Raw genomic sequence first — 19,042 nt, 5'->3', positions numbered from 1 at the left:
GCATCCCACAAATCTCCATCAAGTGCAAGATGCTATCCTATCAATATGGGCCAACATTTCTAAAGAATGCTTTCAGCACCTTGTTGAATCAATGCCACGTAGAATTAAGGCAGTTCTGAAGGTGAAAGGGGGTCAAACACAGTATTAGTATGGTGTTCCTAATAATCCTTTAGGTGAGTGTGTATATATATATAGCAATAAGCTGCGAGATGTCATGCATTACAGTAATTTTTATCATGGACAAGGAGTGTTTTTACCCATGTGGTGTGTATCAAACTAAATTCAGAGCTATAAAATAATATATATGATGCAAGAGTGAGCAGGAATGTGTCTTTTCAATGCTTTATGAGCCCAAGCTCTTATATGCTGTCTTTTCCCTCCTCATTCTATTCCTTCATCCCTCCGCCTGACCTCGCTTATAAAAATTCATATTTCTGCAGCTCCTGTAGGCACCCAGCCCTTCCTGAAGAGGAACACACACCACCGGGGCTCATGGGAACTGTAGGCATATGACACGTCAGTACCTGAGGCTTTTTCATGGATGGATGATGCAGTTTTTCATTTCTCCCACTGTCTGTCTGGTCTCGGCGCTGTGGTCATGCGTGGAAGGGCAGGTGGAGGTCATGAATCGCTGACAGGTGATGCTGTACTTTACACGCATGAGCAATAGAGGTTTGCCACTGAAGAACAAGGAGTTATTTTGTGGCTGAGTGAGTGTGATTTGTTCAACGTACAGATATGTAGTCGCAGTCTGTGTTGAAACATGAATTAATCAGTCGAAACGCTGTTTTGAGTGGATGAGTCTTGATTTTAATTTAAGAAATGCCAAGTACCAATTAAAAATAAAGCAGTCAAACTTTTGACAAGCTAATTAGATGAGTTGAAACAGAATATTTTGAACCAGCGTCATTTTCTTTTTCTAATTTAAAACACTCAAGTGTGTTTGGAGTAGGATGAATGTGCTTAGTTTAATTAAATATAAATAACAATCTTACAAGTGTCGAAAAGAAGAGCAAATCTAAACGGGAGCATAAAATACCAACACACTTTCATGGCAATTCGTAACAGTTGTATGTTAGGTGACTTTCATGCTAACTTTTTTTTTCTTTCTAAAAATGGTACGTTTCCATACAAATCACATCGAACTAATACATACTAAATCACTAAGTCGTAAAAAGTTGGTCCTTCATTAGATTGGGTTTTAAAATACAATGCAAAGACACTTTTTGACCAGCAATTATGAGAATTAAGTTCAAATTCAAAATGATTCGCTAATGGATAAATCAGACAGATTTGTGAACTAGTTTGATAGATTCATAAAAAAGATCTGATTCAAAAGAATAATTCACTTACAAATTCGAAATCATTATCCCTTGTGATCTTGTTTTCCTCTACATAAGAGCAATAATTAGTCCAAAAAATAAATCAAAATATGTAATATATAAAATTTAAGTATTTATAATTTATTTAACATTTTATGCTTTATTTTTGCATTGAAATGTAGAGAATATAATAATAATATTTATTTTTTTGTTTATTTACAGTTTCATTTTTACATATTTTTTCCCCACACTTTTTTCACAATTGTATTCATTTCTATGACTTTTCCAGGCTTTGATACACATTTTTAAATGTTCCCAGGTTTCTCTTACCAGGGGAGCCACTGAAAAAGCACATAACGCATCCAAAATTGACTTAATGGCAGTTGGAATTCTTTCTAATGGATTTTGAGTCAAACAACAGGCAGATGTTCTCTTGGACTAGTCTCTTACAGAGCAACCTTTTGTGGTTTTCTGTAGCACTCCTCAACAAATTCAAGTTGTTGTCTCAGAAGCATTGTTTATAACCTCCAAGAAACAAGATTAAAGGGGACCTATTATGCAAAATTCACTTTTATGAGGTGATGTGTGTCCCTTAGCATAGATCCCGCCCTGAGCGAGCCATTTCTTTTTCCTTGCTATAGCAGCTGAATTTATACAATGTTTGCGCCCAAATTTTTTTTTACAAATGTTCTGTTATTGGATGTACCAACGAACATAAGAGCCACTGAGCCACTGAGGACACTGTGGTTGAATTTCAGTCATTAAAGTGTTTGCTCAAATCATTTTACGCCGGAATGCTTCACAAACAAGGGTCAGTTCAACACTGGGTTTGCATAAAAGTAGTTTCTGAAAGATTTTTTAGATTAACATGACGGTACATGCTAGTTGATGAGTTGAATCAACTTAACTCCACAACAACTACACACATTTATCCACTAACCATTCAGAAACGTCCAGTTGCACGAGATTCTCTAGTTTTGTTGTTGCCAGAGTATCTGAAGCTCAAGCTAAAGGCTCCGCCCACTTCAGGAAAGAGGCATCAGTTTATTTGCATTTAAAGGGACACGCACAAAAAGGCGTGTTTCTGCTCACACCCAAATAGGGGCAAATTTGACAAGCTATAATAAATGATCTGTGGGGTATTTTGAGCTGAAACTTCACAGACACATTCTGGGGACACCAGTGACTTCTTGTGAAAGGGGCATAATAGTTCCCCTTTAATTTTCAGAACTGTGCTCTTCTAAGGGCGTCCAGAAATGAGCATCCAAACACACGAGCCCTATGTTGGGACCATGATATCACAGAGTCATGAGGATCCCATTTACTTGGGATAAAATCTAACCTCCTAGCAACCACCTAGAGCACTGCATGGCAACGCCCTGGCAACCACCTTAGAAGTTTTGGATGGACAAGCAGTAGGGATGTGACGGTGAGGATATTTTCCCACCGGTTAATCGACGTTTGACAACACCGGTAATACCGGTATCACCGGCAGGGCCATTTAAATAGCTAATTTAAAGGCAAACGTAAAATGCGCGCGTTTGCACGGGCAGAACAGCACCAGTCACGTAACTGAAAACTATGAAAGCCGTGTGACCGGCCAACCAGTAAAAAAAAAAAAAAAAAAATACATTAAAGAAATGATTCCCTCTGATTTTCTGTTTCATTAATAAAAGTTTGACTACTCGCAGCAGTCTCGCATGCGCTTTGAGCTCATGTGAATTGCACGTAAAAAATGAAGTTAGCGAACAACCTCGATCCATCCGGAAACGCCATGGTCGCTGAATTTCACTGCGCTTCATGAAGAGTTTTTCTTTTGCGTGAAGAAGCCGTTCGCCGGAGATGTGTTAAAGATAGCGGAGTGCATTCATGATTATTAGGCTATCGGTATAATAATCCTCCTGGCGCCGGGTCTGAATGAGTCATTTACTCTCTTATCGTTCTTTGATTAACATAATGACACTTTAAGACCAGCCGCTGCTGACAGAGACGCGATCTGACACTCGTCCCATTTTCTCACAAATCTCTACGTTCATTAGGTCTCATTCATGAAACATTCGTAAATATACGAGTAAATATGCGAGTGATTTGCGCGTAAAGAGACCTTCCCGAAAACTCTTCTCCTGATTCACAAATACTTCGTAAACGTCAGATGTGATAGTGAAATGTGTGTGTGTGTTAATGAATTCCAATCAGTCGTAAATGGGATGCGCGTGCACGTTCATTCTCAATTACCATAAATCCCGCCCATTAAATCCGACTGACTGAGAAAAAAATTTCTCAGATGCAGAAATTGAAGTTTTATTATCAGAAGTTCATTCAAAACGCCACATTTTATTTTCAAGTGTACATAGTGGCGTATCGGGTCCTAAAAGAAAGGAAGCTTGGCAGCATTACAGATGCAGTTAATGGAGTTTCATCTGTTAATCGAATATTCCCAGAAGTGAGAAGAAAATGGTTCGACATTAAGCTTGAGAGCAAAAAACGAATTAGTTCACTTCGGAAAAATAGTATTCAAACTGGAGAAGGACCACCATCGCAGATGCTATTACTGTCTCTCATAATAAAAAAAACCGTATGTAATTACTATATATAATATTTTTTCAAAATGCTGTGCAAATATGTACCCGATTAAGGTGAATTAAAATGCAGCCTTATTAATGACCAAATCGTTCGGGTGTTAAGCGCACTATTTACGCGTGGCTGGGAGCAGGTGTAGATTTCTTGTGTACCAACTAACATTTGGAAAATACGAACATTTTAATGAATCCGAAAATTTACGCCAGAACCACTTTACACACGATTTACACAAAAATTCGTTCTGCTCGTGTTTCATGAATGAGACCCACTGAAGACTTTATTTAAATCATTTAAGACTGATCTTATGAGGACACTCGACAAATCCGACATTTTGGCATAATTTGTGTGTGTTAAGGTTCGTTCAAGCCCAATCGAGAACTCAATACTGACGTGTCTTTTCTATTTGTGTGTGTGTGTGTGTAATAGGCAGGACGTACAGCGCGGTCTCTTTAGTCTTAAAAGCATTCACATTAATAAGAGCGTGATCATACAACGCTAGTCAACGGGTAACAGAAAAAAACGGATACTGCGTAATTGCGTTAAATGTATATATATATATTTTTTTTTTTTTGCGGTGCCGCGGTGGGCAAGTGATGAAACCGGTGTTGCGACTGAACACCGTGTAACACCGGTAACACGAACTACCGTAGCAAGCCTAACAAGCAGACTCGCGTTTTCTTCAATAAAGGTCAAAATGCAGTTTTTTTTTTTTATGTGCTCTGTCTTGGTGATAAACAGGGGTGAGCACTTGTTCTCCTCTTCATTACAACGGCACTTTGATGTCGGAAGGTTTCGCATCCAAAAGCCTGAGGACTGGTATTATTGCTATTTTTTTCTCGAGGAACCAGAAGGGCCTTGGCGCAATTTTGCAGGATGAAATGTTTTTATTGATCTCGGCAGGAGAAACACTCCAAATGGTTTCTTCTGTTCTTTTTATTATTTGTTGCCATGACAGACACATTGAACAAAGCAAACAAACCCAGTGAGGGAATACAATTTCCCTCTCAGTACATCAAACAGCGGACGATAGGGCAAAAAGCTTGTGCGAGAGTGTGCATGTCTTTGGGTTGTTCGTCTTTAGAACATCAAGGCCAGAGCCTGACCGACCAGCCATATTTTATACTGGTAAAACGTGCTATAATTTATGTTGTTGACAGCGGTGTGCGGTGGTGTTTTAAAATGAGGAGGCAAAGTTTTTTAAACATTTTTTATATATATCAAATGTAAATTCATGTCCCTGTTACACTTAATGTTGTCACATTTTCCTGGTTAAATAAACTACACAACTACCAAATTTTGTATTTTTACACTATGTAATTAATGTTCTATTTATTAAAACCAAGTATAAATCTCATCAAGTTAGTGTTTTTACTTTTATTCCAAAATAATAACTAAAGGCTACTCATTTTAAACAATATATTTTATTTGTGAACTGATGTTCAGCTCTTCTTTTTATTAGTCAACTTATTTTCATTAGGCATCAAGCTCGGTAAACACTGTCACAGACACGGAAATGTAGGCTACTTTTAATTTCCCCAAGCGTATTGCTCACTAAAAATCCCCACAGTCATGTTTTCAGGCCATTTCAAAAGCAGTGATATCTAAGTGGGTGAGATGTTTACTTACTTTTTAACTTCCCATTAACGCCATCATTATCTTCATTAAGACTGATTCGCGAACGTGCATGAAGAGGCAGGATTTATCGCACAAACCAATCATATTCAATCGTAACCAATCATAGCGGGATGGAGGCATTGCCTCCTCTCACGTGACTCTCCCCCATTCATTCTCAATTACCCCCCACTAAACCCACCGCACACTTTAGGGCGTCTGTTAAAACTCAATGGGCTCAGGGGAGTAACTTTACCTGCTGGTGTTGCTGTTGGACAGTAACCGCATTTCCATTACCCTTCAAATTGCGCAAATTGAAATTGCGAATTGAAAACACCCAATTGAAACACGCCAATTTCGCAAAATCTCCCATATATCGCAAAAAAACGTTTTTACGTTCCCATGAGGTGGGTTTTCAGGCAATTCCTAAAAGGATTTCGCATTTACAGGTCACCGGAAGTACGTAAAAGTCACGTGATCATTCTTTAAAGATGACATGATTTCCATTACACGAGAGTAGATGTTAAAACTTTATGCTGATTTGTACTCGGCTTTCGCCAAGATAAGCAAAACTAAGACGTAGCTTTACAGTAAACTATGCTTCTCCATCCATTTACGCTTCTTTCCATATGGTGGTGTGACTCCCCTTCTGTCCGGCGTTAACGGCTGCAGTGTACTTGGCGCGTCAGCACACGCGACGGCTGCAACTACAGGACCAGCACGACAACCGCCTGGATTGAGCCAAGTAGGGGACTTCTCTAGGGTCTTCAAGTGGGCACCTTCCGTCCTCAGTGTTTCGTCGACTAGCCCACGACACCTCAAGAGGGCTCGACAGTGACTCTGGCGTCCCAAAGTCACCCCCCTCCGTCCCCCACTCAACTCAGCCCAGCTTACTGACCTCTACATCCCTCCTGCTGCTGAGACCTAACCACAATCTCACAATCTCTCCGCAACCCAACCATACGCGCCAACCCGTTTGACTAAGGCTGTCGAGCCCCACTGGTGCGTTAATATGCAGTTTCAGTGGCAACGGTTCCGTATGGCATACCACCTACCGCAAAACACAATATCTGCCCAACCACCCGTCATTCACGCAATATCCACAGTAGGGGTGCACGATATATCGAATCAATATTGTTATCGCGATATCACGTTGCTCGATATCAATATCGAAAATCTCGCAATATTTATGCAATATTTTGTTTATGATGCGTCCGGTCCGACATGCACCGTTGCATTTCCCCCGACTCATTTCCTGATTCTCCTTCTCCATAAACAACATGAAATCAAGAAGAGGGTTAACTTTTCATGCTACAGATTTCCCACAGTGGTCAGAAAGAACAGGGGAGATTTGTTTTTCTCAATATGACTGAGTCGCTACGCTCCAAAGCTAATCGCCGTCACTCTTTCACTTCTCCCTTGCTCTACTACCACACAGTCCCCACACACACACACTTGCCGGCTCGACGCACACACCAGCGCACAAGTATCAGGCCACCTGGCAACTTCATGCGTTTTCACTGATCGGATACCTATCTGATTTATCAAAACGATATTCCTTTTACACCTGGTCACATAAATGTGTTTTTGCAAAACGGATATAAATCCGATCTTCAATTCCCGCGTTATAGCCTATGCAGATTTAATGGAGTGCACGTCACCGAAAGCAACAGTTATGATCTGCATTTTACGATCATCAGCTAAAATGTCAAAATCAAATAACGCAGTAAGAGAGAACGGCAACAGCCCTGTTAAGATCATTTCGTTTATTTACTTTTAATGAAGATAATTGGGTGTAAAGCGTCTGCGACTTAGGCCTCGTTTACACTGTCAGTGAAATGTGACCCAATTCCGATTTTTTACTTGTATGCGACACAGATCGGATGTGTTCAATGAGAGTGTAAACAGGAAAAAAACGCATGCATTCGGATATTTTGAGATCGGTTTCTCTCACTTTGATTTGCGATAGTTTGCACGTTGGCTTGATGAAGAGATGCTCATCTGCGGTGATGCGTGTTGCAGCTGTGCGCGTCGTCATATCTGGCCATAACATGACATGTAGCCTGTAACACGTTCTCATTTTTAGCGTTTTTGGGAGGAGTACATTTTACATATGTGATTTCAACAATGAGATGCATTTACACTTGTCCAGTTTCGTCAAGAATGCGGCCCAGACCCTCTCCTGAAGTGGTTTCAGCGATCGGATTCAAATCCGTCTCGAACGCGTTTCGGAGGGCATTTACACCTGGTCTTTTCACGATCAGATAGCTATCCGATCACAGAAAACGCATAAAGTGGCCAGGTGTGTTCTGTAGACTTGCTCTTTATTTATTGTTTTTTTACACTGTAGTGTACATACAACCAGTAAAACATGTCCTGTTCTGTAGACATGGTTATTATTTATTTATTCATGTTGTACCAGTCCAATATGACTGTCAGTTGAAATAAACCTTATGTTGTAAGAACTTGTTTTATTTATTTATTATCTTTTTTGATGCGTTTTCCCATAACTTTTGTAGTTTTACATACGTTTAAAAATATCGAAATTAATATCGATATCGCAATATTCATTATCGATATCGCAATATCACCTTTTTGTCAATATCGTGCACCCCTAATCCACAGGAACGTATACAAATAAACCAACAGTCTCTTTAAGTTTTCAAGAACTCTACGAAACCGTAGCGTGGCGGCCTGTACACAGCCAGCTAGAATCTTTCCGTCTCAACCACAGCCAGTTGCTGCTCCTTTCTGCTGCTTCAGATAAGTTCTTTACTGTGCGACGCAACTCTTGGCCGCTGAATCCGACGTCTCTGAGGAACCAGGTTGTAGAGTGTGCCACAAAACCCACTTCCACTGGATAAACCTGGACTCTCCATCCTCGCTGTTCTGCTTCAGTGGCCAGATGAGCATACCGCAGTTTCTTCCTCTCATATGCCTCATCTACCGCATCCTCCCATGGCACTGTTAACTCTATCAGTTGAACAATGCGTGCTGATCCAGACCACAAAACAATATCTGGTCGTAGGTTAGTGGTGGCAATCTCAGGTGGAAAAATAAGCCGTTGGTCAAGATCAGCCAGCATCTTCCAGTCCCTAGCAGCTTCCAGTTGTCCTGGGCGAGAATTGGTGTTAACACCTTTTCTTGGTGGTTGCTCGCCTGGGCGGAGGAATATTGTCTTCTGCGTGTAATGTTTTGCTAGAACAGGTGGCAACTTATTGGTCATACTTTGCTTGCCTTCCAATGCTAAAGCCAAACATCGCAGTACTTGGTCATGGCGCCAAGTAAACCGACCTTGGCTAAGAGCCACCTTACATCCTGTCAAAATGTGCCTTAATGTGGCAGGTGATGAACACAAAGGACAAGAGGGATCCTCTCCTACCCAGAGGTTTAGGTTCTGCGGTGATGGGAGAACATCATATGTTGACCTAATAAGGAAACTGATCCTACTCTCTTCCATTGACCAAAGGTCTTGCCAGCCCATCTTACGTTGTTCCACACTCTCCCATCTCATCCACTCTCCCTGGTTGGCCTGGGAAATGGCCTTTATACACCTCATCCTCTCCTCCTGCTTTCGCACCTCGTTGACTACCAGCTTCCTCCTTTGAGCTGGGCCTGCCTTGTTCCATTTAGGAGGAGCTAAACTGAGCCCAAAACCCCCTCTTCCATGCTGTACCTGTCCCACGATATCCCCAATTTGAAGGGCAGCCTTTGCCTCTACTACAGATTTCTTTGCCGATTTCTTTACACAGTATGTTTGGACAGAAGACGAGACTGAGTTCTTTATTAAACTTATAAAAGACTAAAGTATTATGGGAATACTGGATTCTAAACTACAAAGAAATGCCACAATTTGTCAAGACCTTAAAGCAGATATGATGGAGAAAATACAATTTAGTCGCATAACATCGGTTAATGGAAACGGTGTAATTTCTCAATAGTTTTTTATCGACATTTAGGAAATATCGCAGAAGTTTTGTGCGAATCTGTAATGGAAGCACGGCTAGTGTCACTAAAGAAAAATTAGTGGTTTTACATTTCAATATGGATTATTTTCTCATCCAATTTTTTTGGAGAGGCACTGCCTCCCTCGCCTCCTCAGAGGAAACGCCCCTGGTTGCTGATTTTTGCCCCTAGATTGTGTAGATACAGCCAGCAGAGGATAAACATCCCATGCTAACCAGCCAAACCATGAGCCCTTGAGCTAGACCAGCACAAACCAGCACTTATTTCTCTTCAGCAGGGTTGAGAAAGGACCATGAAAATCCCATTCACTCTTCTTGAAGCAATAATGACTCGTGCAATAAAAACATATGGAGCTCTTGATAGCTGAGAGAGAAGATTTTTAATTCACTTGATATGTTTGCACTGCATGATTGGATGGTTTCCAAGAGCCGGAGAGTTTGAACAGATGTAAAAACTACTGAGACCAACTAACGCCGCCGGTCTTAAGATTGAATCCTTTTGTGGGTGGATTTCACCATGTGTTCAGATCAATTAATTGATTTTATGAGTCCGCCGCTATCGGTGCTCATGCCGGAATTACCATAAAAATTAGTTTTAGGCTAAAACTGTTCACGTCCTCATTGAACTCATAATTTCAAGTTTAAATTCTATGAACGAAATGACTTTTTTTCACATGAATGGCAGCGGCCTCAACAGTTAAAGATCACTTTATTATAGACAGTGTTTACCTGGTGTGTTTTCTTTGTTTTTCTGTGTTTTGCTGGAGCTTACAGAGTGAATTCATGTAGTTACTCTCTTTATGAGTATTTATTTACATCACAAATTTAGAAGATTAGCATTAGTAAAATAATTGTCTTTTTTCCATTTAAAATCTCTAAAGATCCTTAAAACAAGATGCTTTTATTTTATATTGTTAAACTTAATTAAACATTTTATTGTTCTAATGCCGTCGGCATAGTTTTTTCTTGTTTTAAGCAAAAATCTAACAACATTTAGTGAGGTCTATGCTTAAAACCTGCTCATCTTACACGACTTTACTGCTATTTCTTTTATTTTAAGGATAGTTTTTTACTGTAAAACAACACAAAATACTGATTTGAACAACTCTTTGCAAATTATTCTTATGTAACATTATAAATGTCTTTACTGTCACTTTTGATCAATTTAATGCTTCTTTGCGGAATAAAAGTATTAATTTCTTTAAAAAGAAACTCTTACTGACCCCCAACATTTGGGTAACATTTTATTTCAACAATCCACTTTAGACATTACTATAAGTAACTGACTACAAGTAACTTTGCAACTACATGTTAACTTATTCTACTAACCCTAACCTAACAGTCTACTACAGTTTACTGATACTCTGATGAGAGTTAGTTGACATGTAGTTATTTCTGGGTTATTTATATTTAGTAGAATGTCTAAAGTGGACCATCGAAATAAAGTGAAACTAACTTGGGAATTATTATTTAGTATTTTGCTGTCACCAACAACAAAGCCACATGAATTAATTTTGGAGTTTTGAATGTTGCCAGTAATTCTGACGTGACATGAACATAGCAGTGTATATATTGAACATATATTGCACTTCGAAGTCTACATTATATCTTCAAACATGGAGCCTCGGGTGACGTTCACTGCAGCGTCGATTCATAAGGTCTTTTTTCTGTGTCTGCAGGGAAACCCGCATTCAGAGAGCTTTAAAACCTGTCATCACTGCATCGAGAGGGTGGAGAGAAAAGGAAAATACTGCTTTTCGGGGCTGGTGTCGATACAGCAGAAGTGAAAGAGAATGGCTAATACACCTTACGTGATGACGAATCGATTACCGTCCTTCCTAGTGTTTTTGAAGAGAGCCCAGAGCCAGTAGACCATAAGGTTGGTTTTTAAAGTTCAGCTTCTGCTTCTGTCTATTCTCCACAGCGTCAGCAAGAGCTCCAATGCACACGTTGTCAATAAGCATTAAAATGAGTGAAGAAAATAGTATGGCATATTGAGTGTGAAGGCGGCCTGACTGAAACAGAAGGAGCTCTTAATGTCAGGCCTGTCTGGTGTAGGAAACTTTGGGTTTAAGAGTAGCAGTGCTTCAAAATCGAGTCGTTGCATGGGCTGCTGACAACCTAAACAGCTTTTCTAACCTCTCGAAACCTCTACTCATTTAGGCAGTTTATAAAGTGACAGGCTTTTACGACCAAAATACATTTGCCTTCATTCTCTGGCAGCAAATGAAAACTGCACACCAAATGTGCGTCCTTTGCTTTTCATTATGTTGCATTAGTGCTAAAAGCTTCCAGTGAAATGACAAATAAAGAAATACAAAATTGCCCAATGTATAAATTTTTTCCCCCAGCCAAAATTCACTATGACTTCCAAACTCCCCTGGAGGACTTAAATATAGCTTTATATTACCACAATTTGATGGTCTTATAAACATTCTAAATGCATAGGACACAAATAGTGGGTGTTTGATTCGTAAAGTTTAAGGAACAAACTTTGTTAACAAGGTTCAAATCTTTGAATGAGAGTTTTGTTTGGAGGCATTTAGTAGCAAGTAAACTAGAAATCCACTAGTATACCGTATTTTCTAGAACTTGCTGTGACTTTTATTCTAAAGCGATTTATATAATGCAATTAACATCAAGCTCTCAGATCATGTACAAAGTGCAAATATTTGGATTTTTGCTAAAGTTGAGGAACAGTATGCATGAGCCTTTAAGCTTATTTAAATAGTGCATTTCCCACACTCTGCTAGTTTTCTCTTAAATAAATTAGTTTAGGCTTGGCGTTTATAGTAAATGTTGTTTGCTATCCTTTATGTTTGTGTACCGTAATATAATGTGTTTTTTATTCCTGTTCTGAATACAGTTAAATTTAAAGTATTTGTTGTGGAGTGAAGGGGAACTAAAATACATTTTTATAGTGTTTATAATGTTGGTGAACTTTTCCTTTTATTTACTGGTATTTTACATTTATTCCTGATTGTATCCCATGCAACTTACCTGTGCTTTTTCTCTCAACAATGCTACTTATAGCCAGGTGTGACTTATTTTCTGGAAAATACAGTATTGCGCTTTGTTACGATGATTTGTACGATGATCTGTACATAATACTTTTAGATATGCAAATGTACCAACCCAGTCTAATGAGAAAACAAGTATTTTACAAGATGACAATTTGATATCAATTCATATAATGTGATTTGTATGGAAATGTAACATTTATTGAAAACAGTAAGGATCAAGGCATAAGTATGGTACGAAAACATACGAATGAGATCGTACGAATGGTTATTATCTTTAACTAAAACTATTAAAAACATTTCTGTCAATTGAAATAAATCTGAAATAAAATCAAGTAAATATTAGTTGAAAAACTTGAACTAAACTAAAATTAGAAATGTTGTCTTGTTTGTTGAAATGTTGCACGATTTATCGGCCATTATATCGGTATCGGACGATTTATGCTCATTTTTAATGCTATCATTAACGGCCCAATAAGAAAATTTGGCTGATATATAAAAGCAGAATAAAATAATGTACTATTTTCTTCAGCTGAGTCACTTCAGATTCGCACTGAATTGCTTGAAATATGATTGGAATCACTTCAAAAAAGGAAAATACAGTTCAGTGCAAGTCTGTCATATAAGCTACATAAAATTATAATGAGAACATTATAATTGTGTGCTTAGGACATGGATTTTGATGGTGTGACTTTTGTTTTTGTAATCAGGCTATTAAAAACTCAGATTTAGATTTATCGGCCGATATATATCGGTTATCGGCTTTCAAATATAAAGAATTATCGGTTATCGTATCGGCCAAATTTTTCATATCGGTGCATCCTTAAATATGGCTATATGACATGTACAAACCAAATAAACTGTGATTGGTCCGTTTTCATTTCCATCAGATGGTGTCCAGAATAAGTTGTAAACTAGACCAGACTGTCTGGGCCACTAAATATGGATATTTCCCATTTGAAGAACAGTTCTGAAGTACTAAAATGACACCATGTCAATATGTTCCTTGCTATTGATCCAACTCTTATTCCGTGCTTGCCTTATAGGCTGAGGGTAGCGTGACCGGTGGTGGATGTCCATGATGGAGTGGGCCGAAATGCTCATCCCACAGCGCAACCGATCCTGACCTACGCGGCCTTCTCTGCATTTATTCCTCTCTCCCGTAACTCCTGCCAGATTGAGGCCTCCGTTGGGTCATTACCCACAAGCCTCTTTATTAAACTCATCTGTCAAACGGCACATCATAAAGCAAAAACTGAGCAGTGAAAAAGCAGACCCAGATCTCTCCGTCTATTAGGTAAGCATCCCAAATCATTATCTCCCCGTCTCTGCTTGACTTTCTCTGTATGGGAAGTCAATGTTATTGACACACAGGCTTACAGGAGCTTTCTAAACCATCTCTTCATGGTGTATTATTCCCAGCTGGAGTCGAGAGGTGAACGTGTCTTTGCCTAATGGGCTGTTTTTTTGGAGTTTTCGAAGCATTTTTTTTTGGGTTTCTGAATCTGATATGTAATGCGGTAAGTGGGAGATTTAAGAAGGGAGGCTGCAAATGTTATTAAACTGACATTTACTTTTGCACCATCAATTAGCTTTGATACTAGTAGCAGAAGTTATGCTGCAACCAGTCGGGCTTGAAAGATCAATAGCAAACTGAGCTGGCGTTGTGAATATCTGAGATTATCCAATTCAATTCAATTCTCATTTATTTGTATAGCGCGTTTCACAATACACTTCGTTTCAAAGCAGCTTTACAGAAAATGCATGAGTCCACATTACAATTTAGAGTGATCTGTTATCAGAGGTAACTTTCTAAGTTATGTATTTCAGAAATGTACATATACAACAAAATCACAGTTAGCAAAAAATGTATTAATTTAAACAATGTAATAAAGGCAGAAACAATGAGCTCATTGAGGTAATTAATACTTTAATCGTTAACAAATGATTATGACAGTGGTGCATGCAGTAGCAGTGGTGCATGTTGATTCAGAGTTTGCGTCATCTGAAGTGCATGTTCGTCTACTTTTCAAATTTCTTGTAAAGCACACTGAGGCTAAATTGCTCTACTGTTTGAAACTATTGAAAAACAATATTGCAATATTGTGTCTAATACGCATGTCAACTTATTGTTTATTGAATTGTTGTATATGCTGATTTGGGAACAGCACTTTTGTCCGTGTGATATTGCTTGTAAATATTAAAAACAAGGACTTATACAAAGCCTTTTTTTGCACCAAATCTTGTTTTTTGGAAGCATTTTTATTCATTTTGGTGGAATTTTTGCCTCAAGCCCCTGTTAATTTCCGACCTTGGTGTGTGTGTGCGCTGCGTGATGTCGGGGGACGAGGCTCTTTTTCGAGCGCAAGCGGAAAAGCAAACATAGCAAAGGCTGCTAATAGCTACTATATTTGTCTAGAACAATGTTTTCCATATGTTACGTTTTAAAAAAAGAAAAAATCATGCAGTGTGTAATTTTTGTGGCACTAGTTGCACCAAATGTGTTTGTTTGAGCAGCCCAACTTTGGCCTCAACTATTAATGAAGAAATCATACACTACTGTTCAAAAGGGTCTTGATTCACAACGTACATGATTCAACATGGGAAGGAAAACTGTAAATAAAAGCGCCAACAGTAATTTGTTTCCACCATGATTCTTTAATTATGAAAATCCCAAGTTTCCCGCTGGGTATTACAACGTTGCGGTGACACTCATCTCGTAAAGACGATCACTCCGACATGACTTGAAGGCTGCGTCTCTCTCTCTCCCTCTCTCTCTCCAGACATATTCCCGTTTTCTTCCGCTGCTTGTGTGTGCCGCTCACCTGCTGAGCGTGAGATTGCTCTCAGGCTTTGACTAATTGCTTTTCTTCGGCGAGAGCGTGAGAGGAAACCATTCGCCTTTGTGAATTTGCCGATGCTCTGAACGTGTTGGATCTGGTGCTGTTTTCGGCACCTCTGTCCCAGACTTGATGTCTGGAGTCGTGCAGTGTACATACGCTCAATTCTCTCCTCCTTCATCTATTTCCCCCTCTTCTTCTGTCCTCCTCCTCACTCAGTCCAGGACAACAATTAAGTGCCCTGTCTTTGGACTTCAGAGGTCCTGTCAGGTTGGACTCCATTGGGAATAAAACTCTAAATCTGGATCTGAGGAATCTCCTGATAATGAGTTGACACGCAGCCCACCGTAAGCAGGTGATCCTCACATTTCTCACGCTTTTGAGTTTGCTCTCCGTTGTGTGCTTTTTGTCTTTGTTTTGTTTTCTTCCTCCGTCTGCCACACAGGCATTGGCACTGCAAGGTGAATCTCCCAGAGTCCCTCACAGGGGCAGAATGCCAATTAGATGTGCCGAGTCATTGGCAGACCCACGAGGAATCTGCGCCCGCAGAAAGAGAGCTGGGACGCCCATAAATGATTAGGTTCTGCACATCCCTTACATGTTATCTTGGCTAATGCAATGATGCTATAAGCTACTAACAAGAGTGTTGCACTCACAGCTTCATTTAATGATGTGTTGGGGAAACCACATTACAACTGGCACATACCAAGCAATTATAATATAAGCAATATACATTTACACATATATAAACATATGATAAATATATGTACTTTAATTTATATAAATCAGGGCATGATGTTATATACTGTGTATATATATAGCACACACACATATTATATGAAATATTCAATAAAATCTATAGTATGTGCATGTATAATAGATATGACATGATAGCTTAAATAAAATATCTAATTTAATATTGTATATATTGCAATAAAGATTTGATATGTTAAACATTAAATCATATAAAAATATTTTATATAATATAAAAAAACAAATTATATATATTGAAATATTTATATTAATAATATAATTGATAGTATAATATATAATTGATTTTATATATTATCTGATTATTTATATATATATATTTCTACACATACAAATATATACATGCATATGTTGTGTATAAAAATTAAGTCAGAGGAGCATTCATCTAGCATATGTTATTGTTTTTAATGAATTAATCATGATTAGGATGGCAGCATTTGATTGGATAAATTTGTTCTAAATATGACAAAAACATTATTATATCACTAAGTTAAGAGGATATTATTGAACAGTAGCATCTAACTGAATATATCACCATGAAAGTGAGGTAAAATAACACAGAGACACACATCAGTGATTTGTTTCATTAATATAAACCATCTGAACAAACCAATACACTTCTAAATGAATCAGACGCTCCAGTGCTAAATATGACGTTTTAGAAGAGCGTGTTTGATTATTGCCTGCTGTGAAACTAAGTGTATCATCAGTGTCTTATTTATGGTTTATGGTAAAATAACACCAAATTTAGCTAGCTTCTCCCCAACAATAACACTGCTCAAATCAAATTACTTAAAAATCTGCATATTTCCCCCCAAAAACAAGCACAGAAATGATGAAAAAGGTGCTGTTTTGGCAAAGTGCTGTGACTCATCGTTGTTTCTTTACAGGAGACACATGCTGCGTTTTCATCTGATTAAGATCTAGAACTTACTGGATCCTGAGCGAGTCGTTTAAAAATACCTGGATCTTCATGAGGAAAGCAGATCCTCCATAATTATGCTGATTTCTAAGATGTCTCATTCTGGGCAAACTCTTAAGGTATGTATTCTTCAAGGAGAAGGCAAACACTCAGTGGAAAAAATCCAACCAAGCAGGAAAAATGTCTATTAAACAAAAGTCAAAATATGAATAATGATCCCCTCACAGTCCAGAGAAGAGCTTTGGAGGAAAGACGCCCCTGGACAGGTAACAATAATCGCATTCATGCAGCTTGCATTGGTTTGTGTGTGTTTTTTTGCAAATGCAGCACTTTGAACAGGTAATTACAGAGCAAACGGAGGAGATGAGTTGACATCTGTGCGTTTCCACACATGAGGTGGATTTGTTTATATTTGCAAGGAGAGGGATTTGAGGTGCAGGCATAAGCACATTCACGCGCTGACCTAGAAAACTCTCTCTAATGATGCCAAAGGCAATATGACTTCAACAAACAGTTCAAACTGCAGAACACATTCGCTCTCAGCCTGAAACCTGCAGGAATTTCCATACTGCATTTATTTGATCAAAAATACCAACGGAAACAGCATTATTGTGAAATATTATTGAAATCTTAAATAACTTTTCTATTTTAATATAAGATGCAATTTATTCTAAATCATTCTAATATCATTTGCTGCTGAGGAAACAATTGTTGATTATTATCAATGTTAAAAACAGCTCATATTTTTGTGGAAACCAGCATTTATTTGAAGTAGAAATATTTCATAACATTACTTTTGTTTTTACTGTCACTTTTGCTCAATTGAATGCGTCTTTGCTCAATAAAAGTATTTTATTCACTGACCCAAAACTTTTGAACGCTAAGTATATCTTTATATTGAATTAATGTAATGCAAGCTATATATCCCAGGTTATGCAAGAACTATTGCTGTGGATTATTGCTTTTTTTTTTTGTCACAGCCTTCTTTGAAACTAAAACTATTTCCAAATGTTGCCACTTAATACTACTACTACTACTAATAATAATAATAATATTCATAGCATTTATGTGTTTAATTAGCAGATGCTTTTGCTACAGTGACTTCAGTGAAAATGGACTTCTGAGCAATTGTGAAATTGTTTAAAAAGTGAAAAACATTTTTCTTGTCTTTGTCAAAAAATAATTTATGGAAAAAATAATTTATAGTTTTTACTGTTTTGTTGAATAATGAAAAGTTACCCTCTTCAGTGGAAAAAAACAGAATGATTCTCTTTTTTTGTCAGTAGATGTTTTGCCCATGACTGATTTTCATTGTTGTTGTTCTTAAAAGCTTAAAATTGACTTTTTTCTAAATATATATATTTCCTTGTCTACTCTCTGTGATGTCTCAGTTCCGGATAGTAACTAGTGAAAGGTTTTGGGATGGTGCGTTCTTGTGGTGCCAGAAGCCAATCAGCATTGTCATGATGTCATAGGCTACGTCTACATTAATCCGGATACATTTGAAAATGGCGTTTTCGTTTCAAAATGCTCTCTGTCCACACTAGAAACTTCCAAAAGTTTCTCATCCACACCGAAACGTCTAAAAACGCCAAATTCACCTTACAGCGCATGCGTAAACCCTCATAAAAGCTCACTGAGATGATACAGACGGAAAAATAAATAATAAAGTTATCGCGCAATTCTTCTGGCAAGATCGTTTTATTTAGCAAAATATCTCACCATTCGCGTCCAGGTCACTGTCGCTCACCATTATATGTTTGGTCTAAAACGCGACTGCTCTCATGTTTTGCTGCAGGACAGTAAATGTGAGTACATTTTCTGTCATCTTTGCAGGACTATAATATGAAGCGTGCGCAAAGTAACATATTTGAGCAACAGTGTGAAAGTGAATAGCACATAACAGGCACAATACCGGTGTAAACATGAATATCTATGGGCTCAACACAAGGGGGTAATCCATCGACCGGAAGTTGAAGCCGGCCGGGTGCCGCCATCTTGTAGCAGAACT

The 19,042-nt window shown here is 38.3% G+C and overlaps 1 long non-coding RNA gene across 1 annotated transcript; it reads left to right on the top strand.

Annotated features, from left to right (window-relative positions):
* Nucleotides 1-614: 614 nt before the first annotated feature.
* On the top strand, nt 615-14,156 carry LOC130082374 (uncharacterized). Its single transcript, XR_008806764.1, has 3 exons — nt 615-638; nt 11,158-11,357; nt 13,545-14,156. It is a non-coding gene; the product is annotated as an uncharacterized LOC130082374 (long non-coding RNA).
* Nucleotides 14,157-19,042: the final 4,886 nt, after the last annotated feature.

Source organism: Rhinichthys klamathensis, unplaced genomic scaffold (assembly GCF_029890125.1).
Source record: "Rhinichthys klamathensis goyatoka isolate OS25496 unplaced genomic scaffold, OSU_Roscu_1.1 h1tg000044l_1, whole genome shotgun sequence".
Classification (NCBI taxonomy): Eukaryota; Metazoa; Chordata; class Actinopteri; order Cypriniformes; family Leuciscidae; genus Rhinichthys; species Rhinichthys klamathensis.
This window is presented reverse-complemented; position numbering and strand designations above follow the sequence as displayed.